Source organism: Caretta caretta, chromosome 5, assembly GCF_965140235.1.
Source record: "Caretta caretta isolate rCarCar2 chromosome 5, rCarCar1.hap1, whole genome shotgun sequence".
NCBI classification, from domain to species: domain Eukaryota; kingdom Metazoa; phylum Chordata; order Testudines; family Cheloniidae; genus Caretta; species Caretta caretta.
Genome location: NC_134210.1, coordinates 80,465,030 through 80,480,238, shown reverse-complemented (window position 1 = coordinate 80,480,238; position 15,209 = coordinate 80,465,030). Strand labels below are relative to the sequence as shown.

Here is a 15,209-nt window from a genome sequence, read left to right as displayed (position 1 = left end):
AAAAGAGCAGAGCACCCAGCAACTCCCATAATACTTCAGCGAGCTCCTGGGTGCTTAGCAGTTTTGAAAACCCAGCCACTTATTTAAGAGCTGTTTTTCAAACGCAGAATTGGAATTAGGCACCAGTGTCCATAGGCTTTTCAGTGGGGATTGTGTTCCTAAGTGACCTTTGAGCCTTTCGAAAGCTCCTCTTGTATTTGACAGCATAACTTCAGGGAACCCATTTTTGAACAGCTTGACCATTGTTTCCTTTTAATTTTGGATCAGTTGAATAGCAACTACTAAGCATACAGAAGTATGTTAATACTGTTTCCTTATGACAGCTTTACTAGATGGGTTTTCTAAACTCAGCTTTTAGATACAAAATCTTCTTTAGCATCAAATTGTTAGTTTTCTCACTACTTCAAATTATGCTGCCCACACAATGCAAAGTAAATACACCCACACAATGCTGTGGTGTGTGAAACATCAAATCTATTTCTGCTTAGGCTGTGCTGACAGAAAATGTTTTCCTTCCAATGTAACTCTATCTTTGGTTTGACATATCTTTTGTTAGACTTCTGAGCCAAATATTTTCAACAGGTGTCAGATTAAAAAAAAATTATTTGCAGATGCATTTGTAATTTTAGAATAGTAAACAGCATTGCCCCATGAGAATGCATTTTGTATGAATTGCTTGGTATAAAATTCTCTTTCCTCACCATACTTTTTTAAAAAAAAAAAACTACACATATTTGCATTATGTTATGGATTAAAGAACTGCAGTCAAAAGGCTGTTAAATAGCTGATAATTTCCTCATATTGGAACTGAATGTGGATGTACAGTGTAGCTACCTTAGCACTCTAATGCTATGAACATTTTCAATTACCATGCTTAACCTTGCTAAGAAGCTAAACTGAATGCTATCACTACAGTGCTGCATAAAATAATACAAAGCAGCACACTATTCTCTCTTGCTCTCTCACTCCCTTTTTCTCTCTGTTCCTCCCCTCCCCCAGTAACGGAAAATGTGTGGACTGTTGCCCACACCAGTTTTAAATTGCTCAAGCAATTGTTTCCTGTAGATTAATTTGTAATTCTAAGTCTTGAGAAGAATGAAATGTGAGCATGTCCCTCCCTCGGGCCATTTACAGAGCTGGAGCTTTAATGTAATCTAAAGCAGAGGTTGAGGACCTGCACAGGAGAGAGTGAAAAAAGGAAGAGGAGGAGAATCGGGGGTGGACAGAGGCAGTGATGAGGCTGCCCCACATTTACAGTTACATGCTGTTTCCATTCATGTAAAACAATCTCACATGAGCCTAAGTGAATTGAGAACATGTACATTGACACATACCTGAGACACTATTTCAGGGAGCTTATATTCAGTTGGATTCTTTGTTTGTACATAGTTTGCTCCAATGGCAATGAATAGCTACATTTAATGGATAATATTCAAAAATCAAAATCCTTCTCCATCAGAACCACTTGAATTCCACCATTTTGTGCATATGTGACAGTTGGGACAAGGTTTTTAAAGATATTTCAGTTCCTAAAGATGCAGGTAGGTACTTAGCAGGATTTTCAAAAGTGCCCAGGTATCTATTGGAGTTTTCAATGGCCCCAGGATGCCTAATTGAGAGAAGCTAGGGATCTAGGAGCAAATATGATTTTTAGGAGCCTAAATACCTTTACAAATATAAGTCTTGGTAACTTCCTAACACCTAAATCTTCCTTATTCCCCTCAATCTGTTTTATTTTCCAATATGGTTGAATCACCACAGCTTGATCTTTTATTACTTCTTCATTTCAGTCCTCCTTATCAATGAACACATTTTTAAGTTCACATCAGGTTATCCAACCACAACAAAGAACACGGGAAGGAAAGAAATGAAGCAATAGAGATACTTAAAATAATCCGGATGTGGTATTAGAAATAGCAATGTGGTTACTTTGGATTTTTGCGGAGAGTCACCCAGGAATTTCCAAAGGATATATTAGGTAATCTATGTAGGACATGGCCTGTATTCTGAGATATTTTAGTACAATAGTTTCTGGATGGGTTTCATTAAATAGGCGTACAACACCCTTTCCTCTTCCTCTGGGTTAACCTCCCATGGAGTGGAACCATAGACTCTTGTGCTAAAATCTCTCAGCACACAGGAAAAATCACTTGCTGGGAGAATGGGGAAGATGGAAAATCAGATGACTTCACTCCTTCATTTTATCCTGCTGGAGCTGTTATGATTAGGTCTCCATGACAGTGGGTGGGACTCTGAAAATTGTTGGGTTTTGGGTTTTTTATGCAAACACAGCTTAAGGTGGAGAGAAATCATTTAGGAAGCAAACATTTCTAATGTTATCCCTGGGATTTCAGCCAAAGTTTCTTTATTTCTATATTGGCAAGAGCTAGTGTTCATTTCTGTCTGCTTGGAAAAATTTGTTTTTATAATAAATTTCAAGGAGTATTGTTAAATGTTTAATATTTCTCTTAATTTTACACTGAGTGTGTGCTGTGCACTTTCAGAGCAGTGTTAGATTTCCAACCATTCTGTTGCAATGCAGTGAGGGCTAGTAAGGATCTCCCTTCCCTACACAAAACATAGTCACGCCTGCCAAATTCTCTTTGCTCAGGCAGTGATGTCAAAGCCCATATGACTCTGTTGTCAGACAGGGAGAGCATAGGATTGAGCAGAAGGGCCTGTGAATAGGAGAGGTTGGCCAAGTACTACTCTGGAAAGGCCTCTCCAATAAATATCTAGTGCTGACTCCAGGAAGAAGTCTTGCCACAGCATCCCATGTGTATTGCAACTACCTGCAACCCACCCTTCAGTCTCTGCACAGGTAGGCTCACATTTAATCACAAAGGAAATTCACAGGAGCCAATCTGAACATTAGAGCCCTGGGGTTGCACTTGGAACAACTCCTGGTGGTTCAGCACAATGCTGATAGAAGGACAGGGATAAGGGTCTGTCTTAATGCAGGAAAAGTGGAGTATACCTAAGAACCATGTGAGTCTCCTTTGGCACACGTTGGGATGTGGTTAAAATAAATAAGGAAATGTTCATTCCCAGATACCTAGGTCTTGGGCAAAAACTGAATTGTCATGATGGGATCTTATTACAAATACTGCAGCATTACCAAATATAACCAGTACTGATGCTGTAAACAGGATACCAGACTAGACTGATCACTGTTCTGTCCTAGTATGGCAATTCTTCCGTTTTTATGGGTAGGTGTTGTTATACTTTGCATGTTTCAATGTTTCATTCAAAGTTCTCAAAACACTTTGCAAATGTTAAACAAGGAAGGGTCTCCTCACCTCTGTGTGTAGGAAGTGATTTATTTGTTTTATAAACAGATAAACTGAGCCCTAGAGCTGTGAAATGCCTTGTCTAAGGTCTCTCAACCAATGACAGTGAAGAATGTGACCCAGAGCTCCCACCCTCTCTCTTAGACCTTGGATTTTGGTTTTAGATTAGGAGAAATTATTATTTTTTTTTTTGAAAGCACATAAGTCCCAATGAAAGCTTGTTTAGGTCACATGGGGCCTTTTTAAAAAAAAAAAAAAAAATCCCACTCCTAACCATTCTTTTGAAAATGATTTTTCCCAGTTTAGAGACCCAGCTATTAAAACTGCATTTTATTTATTGATGTAATGGAATTAAATTACCTAAAACAGTTCTAAATTCTGCTTAGAAAGTGTGGTGGAAAATATGGTTAGGAGGAATATACGAGCTGAGCTAATTCTGAATTCTGGATTGCTGAATTCTGTAACTACCACCCCACCAATGCATTATGGACAAGCCACATTAGGAGAAAAAGGTGTATTTTTTACCATGTGTTAACTAACCCATAATAGCTAACACCTGGTAACACCCTAGTGTGGACAAGGCAGTCATAGTTTTAACATGCATTAGCAGACTACTGACTCGCCCTTTGTATTAGCTAACACATAGTAAAAATACTGTTGGTTTTTTTCCCCCACAATCTTTTTGGTCTGTTTGTACTGTGCTTAGTAGAGTGGGGTCCTGGTCCATGACTGAGGCTGCTAGATGCTACTGCAATAGAAATTAATAACAGCAAAGACATGGTCTAAATGTTATGAAAAGTTCAGCAGTATCCCTAATTTTCAATGAGACACACAATCATTTTTACTCCTAAAGTTTTCCAAGGCAGCATTTCAGAATTGTCAGATTGTTTTTAAAAGGACAGCTCTGATATAGTACTCCAATTCTTCACACAGAATGGCATCCATATGGTGAGCTCAACGAATTTTGACCCTTCACTTATGATGTTCCCACTTTGCCAGCCAAAAGAATGCTGTAGTAGGAAGCCAATAGACATCCCTAGCAGCCAAACAGTTGAGCTTAAAGGGCACTCAGTCAGCTATAAAGATATTATATGGAGCCAAAATTTGCAATATTAAACAGCTTTTCTTTGTGTCTTAGTGAGAAAATGTGCATTAGATTTATATTAAAGGGATTATAAAAATGAGAGTTGTGGAAATTGCACTATAATTGCCTGATGTCTTGAAATGTAAAATGACCCAATTCTTCCATGTGGCTTTTGGATTGCCTGCCAGGTGTTGCTCAACATTTCAGCACAGTGCTTGATTCTTTGCCACATAACTCACTTCCCCCCCCCCCCCCGCCTGGGAACTTCCTGTCATCTGACTTCAAGAATGCTTCGTAGGCTTCTGACTGTTGAAAGCATTCAACTCCCTTTGCTCAGCATGTTCACTCTATTTTACCTGCCCTACTGACTTGTTTTATTGTTGTCAAACACTGCTGCTGCACAGTTTCAATACAGTTCTTAGCCTGATTTTTTCAGCTGCACTGGATCTTTGAAAGCTGGCAGGATGAATTGCTTGCTTTCCAGTCCTTAATGTTTATCTCCCTGTAGATCTAGCCATCTGCTGTGATTTGGCAGCTCAGGTAAATGAATTTTTTCAGCTTCCTTCGGTTGTCCTGTGTCCTATGGATATTACTTTACCTGCCTTCTTCCTCTCTCCAGACAGCATCAGCTTGGATTTGATGGCATTTATTGAAGCTGATGCATCTAATTAGTGTTTCCATGCTGATCTGTCATTTTTAAATGTAGTGAAGGATGCGAGTGGAGAACAATGCAGAGTCGTCTGCAAAGTCAAGATTGGTTAATGTTTGCCTTTTTTTACTCTTTCCACTTCATTCCTCTTAACTACTTACCTTTTGTTGTATTTTTTGTTGTCTACTCTCTGGGTACAGCAACAAATTGCAAACCATTCTTTCAGGATCCCCGTTCTAATTTGTGTGCATTTTATGTCAGTGCAATCGTATGTAATACCTGGGTCCAGAAATCATAGATGGCAGTGCCCTATTAGGACATTGTGTCCCAGTATTAAGGACCATGTATTGTAGTTAGATTTAAAGATAGATAATCTCAAGCTTTCTTATTTTATTTTATTTTTATAGTCAGATTCAGGATGATCCTAACTTTTATTTACATTGTGCTTTTAGATTGAGTCCCTCACCCCAAGACCCCGCAAAGTCCAATATGTCCCTCCACCAACACACAAGAGATCAAAAAGAAGCAAAGATAAGGCATGGAATATGGAAGAAAGGGGCATTTCTTGATTATTATTATTTTTAAAAAATATTGGGGACCTAATTTTGAAACACTGCCTCCATTTCTGAAGCTACTCTATGGAGTATGGAAGAAGGGGAAATTTGTGGGTATATATGCTTCCTTTTAAATATAGAAGAAATTGATTTGCACAAAATGGCTGCCAGGGTGTGCCTTCATAATATCCTCTATGCATTGTATTACTTTTGGTTTGTATATCTGTATTTTTTATTATTCTGACACCTGGCATTGAAATCAAATACAATCAGCTTTTGGTGTACGCCAAGTCATGTTCAATGAGTTATTGAAGGGTGGTTGAAGAGCTCCTCCGGGCACGAATTAATTTGAATTAAAAACCCATCTGCTATACTTTTTTGTAGTTTAACTGTTCTTGGATTCTCTTCTAGGTCAGACCTGTGTTATAATTTGGCAGGTGTTGCAGTCTGTCCACAACGCCTGGTGATCAAAAGTAATCTCCATATGACAGCTGTTCTGTAGCTTGTATGAAATGAGCTGTCCAATTCTGATAGGTATCAACATCACTGAAACCATCAACCCATTTGGTACTCTTGTTGGCAGTCTCAAAGGAGAGTCCAAGAACTGAATTGGCATTGATGCTAAACTACCCTCTTGCCCGTAGAATCAAAAGTCTTAGTAGTAATCCCTATGACTTTCATTTACCTCGGTCTACTTCGTTAGATCTGGGGTAAACTACATTGTCAGGGGATTGCAGGGGGAATCATTGCATTGCTGCTCTCTGTCCATCATCTGTTCTGTGGCTAAACAGGACTTTTAAAAGGTTGCCAGCAAAGCATCTGCAACCACAGGCAGTAAATTAGTTTAAAAAATGAAGTTGTTTGGTACTTTTACAATGATCCCTTGCTTCTTTCCATATTTCAGGTATTTGCTCTTCAATAATTTTTGGCAGCTCCTTTTTAACTTTATACAGCACAGTTCCTAGCTCCTTTCAACAGTCTAGCAAAAACTGAGCGTGCATACTGAATAAAGCTAAAGAAGCTCCATAAAAGGTTGTAGAGGAGCATTTTGACTAAGGACATTACCAATTTTGGGGGTGATGGATAGCTGTTTAAAACACTTCATTCTCTGGCAGCTCTGTTTCCACAGCTACTCCTTCATATTTGTTCTCACTTAAGAATTTTTCAAGCAGTTACAGTACATTAGAGAAGTTAAAGATGTGAAAGGTTTACTAGGTCATCTCTGGCATCTCAGTCTTTGATGCTTAACTTCTTTCGAATCCTTTTGTGTGGGCTCTGATTTCAGGCTGTTTAAAAATTACAATGATCAGATTATTGAAGGTTTTATTTGTTTATTTGTTTGTTTATTTATTTGGTAAACATTTCCTGACTGCAGGCTTGTTCATGTCTGTTGTATTCACAAAAGCTTTTATTTCCTCCGGACAAGACAAATGGTTTTGCTTGTTGAATTATCTAGCAAACTGCTTTACCACACTTCAGCCAGTGTAAGATTCTGCTGTCAGGGTATTATATGGAATAAAGGATAGGTTTCATGACTCTGGTGATTACATACACTTAAAATGCTGCAGCAGCATCCGTGAAGATGCTACCTACGCCGACAGGAAGAGTTCTTGCATAGGCATAGGAAATCCACGTCCCCAGGAGAAGTTAGCTAGGTTGATGGAATAATTCTTCAATTTACCTAGCATTGTCTATACCGGGGGTTAGGTAGGTTTAACCGCATTGCTCGGAAGTGTGGATTTTTCACACCACTGAATGATGTAGTTATACCAACTTAATTTCCTTGTGTAGACTGGGCCTCAAGTATTAATCTATAATGCTCTTTACCACCAAATCCTGGATTACATTTCAGATTTAGATTTCTAATCTACCCAGATACACTGCACATATTACTGCACTTCTAGTTGTTTTGGGTTTTTTGCTGTAAGTTCTATAATAGAACCGTTTAAATCACTGTTTTCATTTTGCACTGTTTTAGTTCACTAACCCAGTTTAAAGTTGGATATTTTGTTGAACCAGTGCAAATCTGCATGTAGATAAGGCTTTTTAATCAAGAGGTAATGTTGCCATGCAGATCATTAGGAACCATAAGTGACTGCTTCTTGGAGCAGCTAGTCCTGGAACCCACAAGGGGAGGTAGTTGTTGATTTAGTCCTAAGTAGAGCACAATATCTGGTCCAAGAGGTGAATATAACTAAACTATTTGGGAAAAGCAACCAAAATATAATTAAATTTAACTTTCTAGTGGTGGTGGTGGGGAAATACCAAGGAAGTCCTCCACTTAATGAATTTAACTTCACAAAGCAGAACTACACAAAAATGAGAGAGCCAGCTAAACAGAAATTAAAAGGTCCTGTTACCTTGCAAGTGAAATGCTTGCAAGCTGCATGGAAATGATTTTAAAAACACCATAGTAGAGGCCCAAATTAAATAACAGTAAGAGGATCAAAAAAAGTGCCACCAAGGCTAAATAAAGTAAAAAACCGTTAGAGGCAAAAATGCATCCTTTAAAAAGTGGAAGTTAAATCCTACCAAGGAAAATAGAAAGGAGCATAAACCCTGGCAAATGAAGGGTAAAAATATATTTAGGAAGGCCAAAAAACGAATCTGAAGAATAGCTAGACGAAGACTCAAAAAGTAAGAGCAAAAATAATGTTTAAGTACATCAGAATCAGGAAGTCTCAAGATGCTAAATGAGCACTCAAGGACGATAAGGCCATTGCAGAGAAACTAAATAAATTCTTTGCATCGGTCTTCACGGCTGAGGGTGTGAGGGAGATTCTCAAACCTGAGCCATTCTTTTTAGGTGATAAATCTGAGGACTGAGGCGTCATTAGAGGAGATTTTGGAACAAATTGATAAACTAAACACCAAGACCAGATGGTATTCACCCAAGAGTTCTGAAGGAACTCAAATGTGAACTTGCAGAATTACTAACTGTAGTATGTAACCTATTATTTAAATCTGCTTCTGTACCAGATGACTGGAGGATAGCTAATGTGACACCAATTTTTTTTAAAGGCTCCAGAGGCACTCATTACAATTACAGGCTGATACATGGGCGGTGGGTATAATAGGCCTGGGGAGGCTCAGCCTCCCCTGGTGCTGCCATGGCCCCCAGACCCTTGGTTGCAGGGTTTGGAGGGGAAAGTTTTTGCGTTATTATAGCCCATGTGGGTTCCAGGGTGGCTGAGGCGGTAGTATGTGCTATTCAGCTTCCCAGATTAATCAGTAGTCTCCATGGACTCCAGAGAGATTACTAATTAACCCAGGAAGCTGAGTAGCAAATACCACCTCTTCAGCTGCCCCAGAACCTGCATGGGGCATATTAAAAGCTTCTTTGGGAGAAGAGTGAGATGCCTTTCTCAGGAGAAGCTTGAGGTTTTGGGAAGGGAGGCATGACTGCAGCTGGCCCAGGGCTCCTCCGGACGGGGCGGGGAGGCTCGGAGCACCTCTGGGAAGGTGGAGAGTGAGGGTGCTTGGGCCTTTGCCCAGCTAGGGCTCCTCTGGCTGAGGGGGGTGCTTGTTGCTCCTTCGAGTGGGAGGGGGACTCATGGCTCTGGCCGTGGGGGGAGGACAGGGGATCTTGGGGCTCTGGCACAGGGGGGATTGAGTAGAGGGGGAAGAGCCAGGGGCTAGCCTCCCCAATGGGGGGCTCCACCCACCACCCATCAGCTGATAAGTCTACCTTCAGTATCAAGCAAATTGTTTGAAACTATTGTAAAGAACAGAACGATCAGACCCACAGATTGACACAATTTGTTGGGGGAAAGTCAACCCGGCTTTGAAAAGGGAAATCATGCCTTGCCAATCTATTGGAATTTTTTGAGGGGGTTAACAAATGTGGACAAGGGGGATACAGAGGCTATAGTGTACTTGGACTTTCAGAAAGCTGTTGACAAGGTCCCTCACCAAAGGCTCTTAAACAAAGTAAGCAGTCATGGGATAAAAGGGAAAGTCCTCTCATGGATCTGTAACTGGTTAAAAATTAGGAAACAACAGGTAGGAACAAATGTTCAGTTTTCAGAATGGAAAGAGATAAATAATGTCCCCCAGATATCTGTACTGGGACCAGTGCTGTTCAACATATTCATAAATGATCTGGAAAAGCGGGTAAATGGTGAGCTTGCAAAATTTGCAGACAATACAAAATTACTCCAGAAAGTTAAGTCCAAAGCAGACTATGAAGAATTACAAAGGGATCTCACCAAATTGGGTGTGTAGGCAATAAAATGGTAGAGGAAATTCAATATTGATAAATGCAAAGCAATGCACATTTGATAACATATTCCCAACTATCCTTAGAAAATGATGGGGTCTAAATTAGCTGTTACCCTTCAAGAAATCTTGGAGTCATTGTGGATAGTTCTCTGAAAACATCCGCTCAATGTGCAGTGACCATCAGAATGGCTAACAGTGTTGGGAACATGAATAAAAGGATAGATAATAAGATAGTAAATATCATAATGCAACTAAATAAATCTGTGGTACCCCCACACCTTAAATGCTGTGTGCCCCATCTCAAAAAAGGCAAATTGGAATGGGAAAAGAGAAGGCCAAGAAAAATGATTATGGGTATGGAACAGCTCCCATATTAGGAGAGATTAAAAAGACTTGGATTTTTCAACTTGGAAAAGAGATGACTATGGGGAGATATGATAGAGGTCTGTAAAATTGGGAATGGTATGGAGAAAGTGAATAAGGAAGTACTGTTTTCTCCTTCTTATAACACAAGAATCAGGGGGGTCACCCACTGATATTAATAGGCAGCAGGTTTAAAACAAAAGGAGGTACTACTTCATGCAACACTCAGTCAACCTCTGAACATCATTGCCAGGGGATGTTGTGAAGGCCAAAACTGTAGCAGGGTTCAGAAACGAATGAGATAAGTTCATAAAGGGTAGGTCCATCAATGGCTATTAATCAAGATGGTCAGGGATGCAGCCCCATGCTCTGGGTGTCCCTAGCTTTTGACTGCCAGAAGCTGGGAGTGGACAATGGGATGGATCACTCAATTGCCCGTTCTGTTCATTCTCTCTGAAGCACTTGGCATTGGCCACTGTTGGAAGACAGGATACTGGGGTAGAAGGAACATTGGTCTGTCCCAGGATAGACATTCTTATGTTCTTAACCAAAGGTGAAAATCTGGCCTCATTGAAGTTACTGGCAAAACTCCCATTGATTTTGTTGTAGCCAGGATTTCACCCCAAATGGGCAGTTCTCAGGTGCATAATAAACCTCCCATTATTCACAGAAATTTGACGTCTTACCCATAAATGGAAAATATAGGGAGATACGTGGCATAGAGACTGGAATATAAGGGAGAAGAAGAACCCACAGTGACACTATACTAATGTTGGTTGCACACATCTACTATCTTAAAACCACTTCTGGGCTGGAAGGTCTGAAGCCACTGCTAAAGTCTGAGGGCTGTGTGATTGTGACTGTGAGCATACACTCCCCCATTCTCCCATAAGTCATCCACATGAAGCCCATTTACCTAGGCTGTGCATTGATGACAGCATTTAATCCCCTAACACAGGGTGGCACATCAGATTATTCTGTAGGATGAAACTCAAGAACCAGTTTCGGTTCTTGCAGATTTCTACCATTGGATTAACTGCCACAGAAGCCACTGGAAGCTTTGCACCCAAAACTAAGGATAGATTTTTTTGGTCCTTGTTATATAATCTTCTGATCTTTTTCTTGGCCAGTTCATATTTTTCAATTGTGCACAGTTTTGTCCTGGTCCATATTTTTGTTGACCTTGTAAACTGGTAAAATCTGGAACAACCATGATTTTCCCATTTTAACCTTTACTTTGAAGAATGTTATTATTGTACCAACTAACTCAGCTGTCAATATTTCCATCTCACACCTTTTTATAGGGGTTTATAAATGAGCTATAAAATTATACGCACTGAGCATATGAGGTGTGAGCCAGCAAGAAATTTAATAAATTATGTACATAAATACAAATGTGTCAATTTTAAAGTTATATATACACAAGTTAAAACTATGATTTCAGGTGCATTTTATAGTCCTGTAACTCAAAGGAAATTTGGTTGGGTTTTTTGTTTTTCAAAATTGAAGTGATTAGCCTATTTGTTTCTAATGTGGACTGAACTAATCTCTTTAGGCATTATGGGGAATAACCACATTATTTGATTTAGGAAATTAGCTACTATGCACTTAGGGTAACTTATCTCAATGAAAATCACACACAAATTTTAAACAAGCAGACTTATTCCAGGACTCAGTCCTCCTCAGATACACTGAAGCACAGACTGTCACCATTTTGCAAGTATATCAGAATATGTTTAAAAGACTCTTTCAGCTTGCTAATCAATGTTACTGACATGAGACTGTCTGAAAGATTAGAGGTAAAAAAATTAACTTTTTGAAAATTCCCAGTTGTGTATCTTTTTAAAAAATACTTCAAGCTCATATTAAACCATTAGACAGTAACAGCTCTGAGAGAGCTGCTATACTGTATTGTAATTTCCAAAATTGCATGACTAGAGCAGTGGTTGGTAAAACTGAACAAAATTCAGGGAGGGTTACAAGTAACCTCTCCAGTAGCTTCCATATGACAGGGGGTTGTGATCTGCAAGCCACTTCAGAGTTTTGCTTGGAGTTTTAGGTCCCCCTGAACTACAAAACTGAGTGAAGCATGAGCAAACTCTGGTGAAACTCTTGCAAAATAAGGATCCCATGTTAGCATGGTGCGGACTGGCAAAATCTTAGACAGGAAGAAAATGCCTTGGGATGTGGCAGCACTGTGATCAGAGGAATATTTCTTGACATGATGGAAATGTTCACACAATTGTAGTACTGGGTTACATTAATAAGGACATACACTTAAAATTTAAAGAAATTGAGTGCTTTTTTATAAGGCTACACAGAGCTCTTCAGATCTGAGGAAGAAGGCAGAGTGTCTGAGCTAAATACAAATTGCGATACTATGTTAAACTGAAAGGGTTAACACGTGGTATATTACAAATTATTGTAATGAGCCACAAAACAGTGTCCCTGTTAAGTCCATAGTTTTTAGTTTCTAGCACGTGTTACTCCTTCTCCTTAACTATTTGCTCAACTTATATTTAGTTCAGACACTCTGCTTCCTTCCCAGACCTGGAAAAAAGCTCTGTGTAGCTCAAAAGCTTGTACCTTCCACCAATAGACGTTGCTCCAGTAACATATATTATCTCACCTTCCTTGTCTCTCAGAAACCCCTCAGTTAAAATACTGGATAACACACAAGTTTTGGAATGTGCTTGCAGGTTTACAATCAAAGACAGAGGCAAATGTCAGACCCTTCCAGAATAGCTATTGCTTGACTGTTATACTTAAGGGATAAAGACTGAATCCTTTCAAAGGCCAGGGAGCTGAAGACAATCACAAATTGAGAAAAATAAATCCTTTTCTTTCCAGAAGTTGGGCCTAGTACTCAAGGCAAAAGACATACACCTTGGGCCTAGTGAAATTTTTTTTTACTGAAATAGCGGTATCATCATCTTTCAAAGAGTAAGGGTTTTGTTCAAAATATAGGAGTATGTATTCCTTGGTTTGGAATTGGCAAACAATCCACTGTCTAACCTGGACGTAGATCCTTCTTCAGTGAACACATACAAATACATAGCAACAGATTCTGAAGGCAAAATATAAAATACCAGAACTGTTTATTTGGGAAAATTCTAATAATCATATTTGCTTTGCTTTACATGGAAACAAACGCTGAATTTCCATCTTGTGTTCTGAGGACTTTTTGTATACAGAAGTTCTGTGAACACTGTGGAACTATGTATTTGTATTGCCTTCATCAATGTAGGATATAGTCTCAAAAAAAGCAAAACGTCCCTCTGAACTGATCGCATTTCCTACCCACCTTCCCATTTATTTGCTGATTTATTATGCAGTTTTCTTCTCCTTTTATTCGAAAATTTACTATCACTTATACCTTGATATAGTACCAGTGACCCTATTTCTGCATAAAATAAGTGTGAGCATAGACCTAACACTCCTACAGCGTTAAAATGCCAGTGTTAAAACAAATCTGTCTCTTGAGGAGGGAGTGGTATCATAGTTTACTAAACACAAAGGAAGAAGGCACAGGGAAGGGGCTTGGAGGAGAGAAGGAAAGTAATAGGGTCCTCCTGTCCACACTGGTGCTCTTACCATTTCTGCCACCAGGGAGATGTAACAGTGGTGGTTGATTTCAGAGTAACAGCCGTGTTAGTCTGTATTCGCAAAAAGAAAAGGAGTACTTGTGGCACCTTAGAGACGAACCAATTTATTTGAGCATGAGCTTTCGTGAGCTACAGCTCACTTCATCAGATGCATACGGTGGAAACTGCAGCAGATATTATATACACACAGAGATCATGAAACAATACCTCCTCCCACCCCACTGTCCTGCTGGTAATAGCTTATCTAAAGTGATCATCAAGTTGGGCCATTTCCAGCACAAATCCAGGTTTTCTCACCCTCCACCCCCCTACACACAAACTCACTCTCCTGCTGGTAATAGCCCATCCAAAGTGACCACTCTCTTCACAATGTGCATGATAATCAAGGTGGGCCATTTCCTGCACAAATCCAGGTTCTCACCCCCCTCCAAAAACCACACACACAAACTCACTCTCCTGCTGGTAATAGCTCATCCAAAGTGACCACTCTCCCTACAATGTGCATGGTAATCAAGGTGGGCCATGTCCAGCACAAATCCAGACTCTCTCACCCCCCCCTTCCCCCCCCCGTGGGACACACACACACACAAACTCACTCTCCTGCTGGCAATAGCTCATCCAAACTGACCCCTCTCCAAGTTTAAATCCAAGTTTAACCAGAACGTCTGGGGGGGCGGGTAGGAAAAAACAAGGGGAAATAGGCTACCTTGCATAATGACTTAGCCACTCCCAGTCTCTATTTAAGCCTAAATTAATAGTGTCCAATTTGCAAATGAATTCCAATTCAGCAGTTTCTCGCTGGAGTCTGGATTTGAAGTTTTTTTGTTTTAAGATAGCAACCTTCATGTCTGTGATTGCGTGACCAGAGAGATTGAAGTGTTCTCTGACTGGTTTATGAATGTTATAATTCTTGACATCTGATTTGTGTCCATTTATTCTTTTACGTAGAGACTGTCCAGTTTGACCAATGTAAATGGCAGAGGGGCATTGCTAGCACATGATGGCATATATCACATTGGTGGATGTGCAGGTGAACGAGCCTCTGATAGTGTGGCTGATGTTATTAGGCCCTGTGATGGTGTCCCCTGAATAGATATGTGGGCACAGTTGGCAACGGGCTTTGTTGCAAGGATAAGTTCCTGGGTTAGTGGTTCTGTTGTGTGGTATGTGGTTGTTGGTGAGTGTTTGCTTCAGGTTGCGGGGCTGTCTGTAGGCAAGGACTGGCCTGTCTCCCAAGATTTGTGAGAGTGTTGGGTCATCCTCAGGATAGGTTGTAGATCCTTAATAATGCGTTGGAGGGGTTTTAGTTGGGGGCTGAAGGTGACGGCTAGTGGCATTCTGTTATTTTCTTTGTTAGGCCTGTCCTGTAGTAGGTGACTTCTGGGAACTCTTCTGGCTCTATCAATCTGTTTCTTCACTTCCGCAGGTGGGTATTGTAGTTGT

General features: G+C 40.0%; 1 long non-coding RNA gene across 1 annotated transcript in view; it reads left to right on the top strand.

The window, feature by feature from the left end:
* Window positions 1–4,744: 4,744 nt before the first annotated feature.
* Window positions 4,745–15,209, top strand: part of LOC142072021 (uncharacterized) — a 57,657-nt gene continuing 47,192 nt past the window's right edge. The window contains exon 1 of the long non-coding RNA XR_012668303.1: window positions 4,745–4,914. This is a non-coding gene — a long non-coding RNA (uncharacterized LOC142072021). The remainder of the gene's footprint in view (window positions 4,915–15,209) is intronic.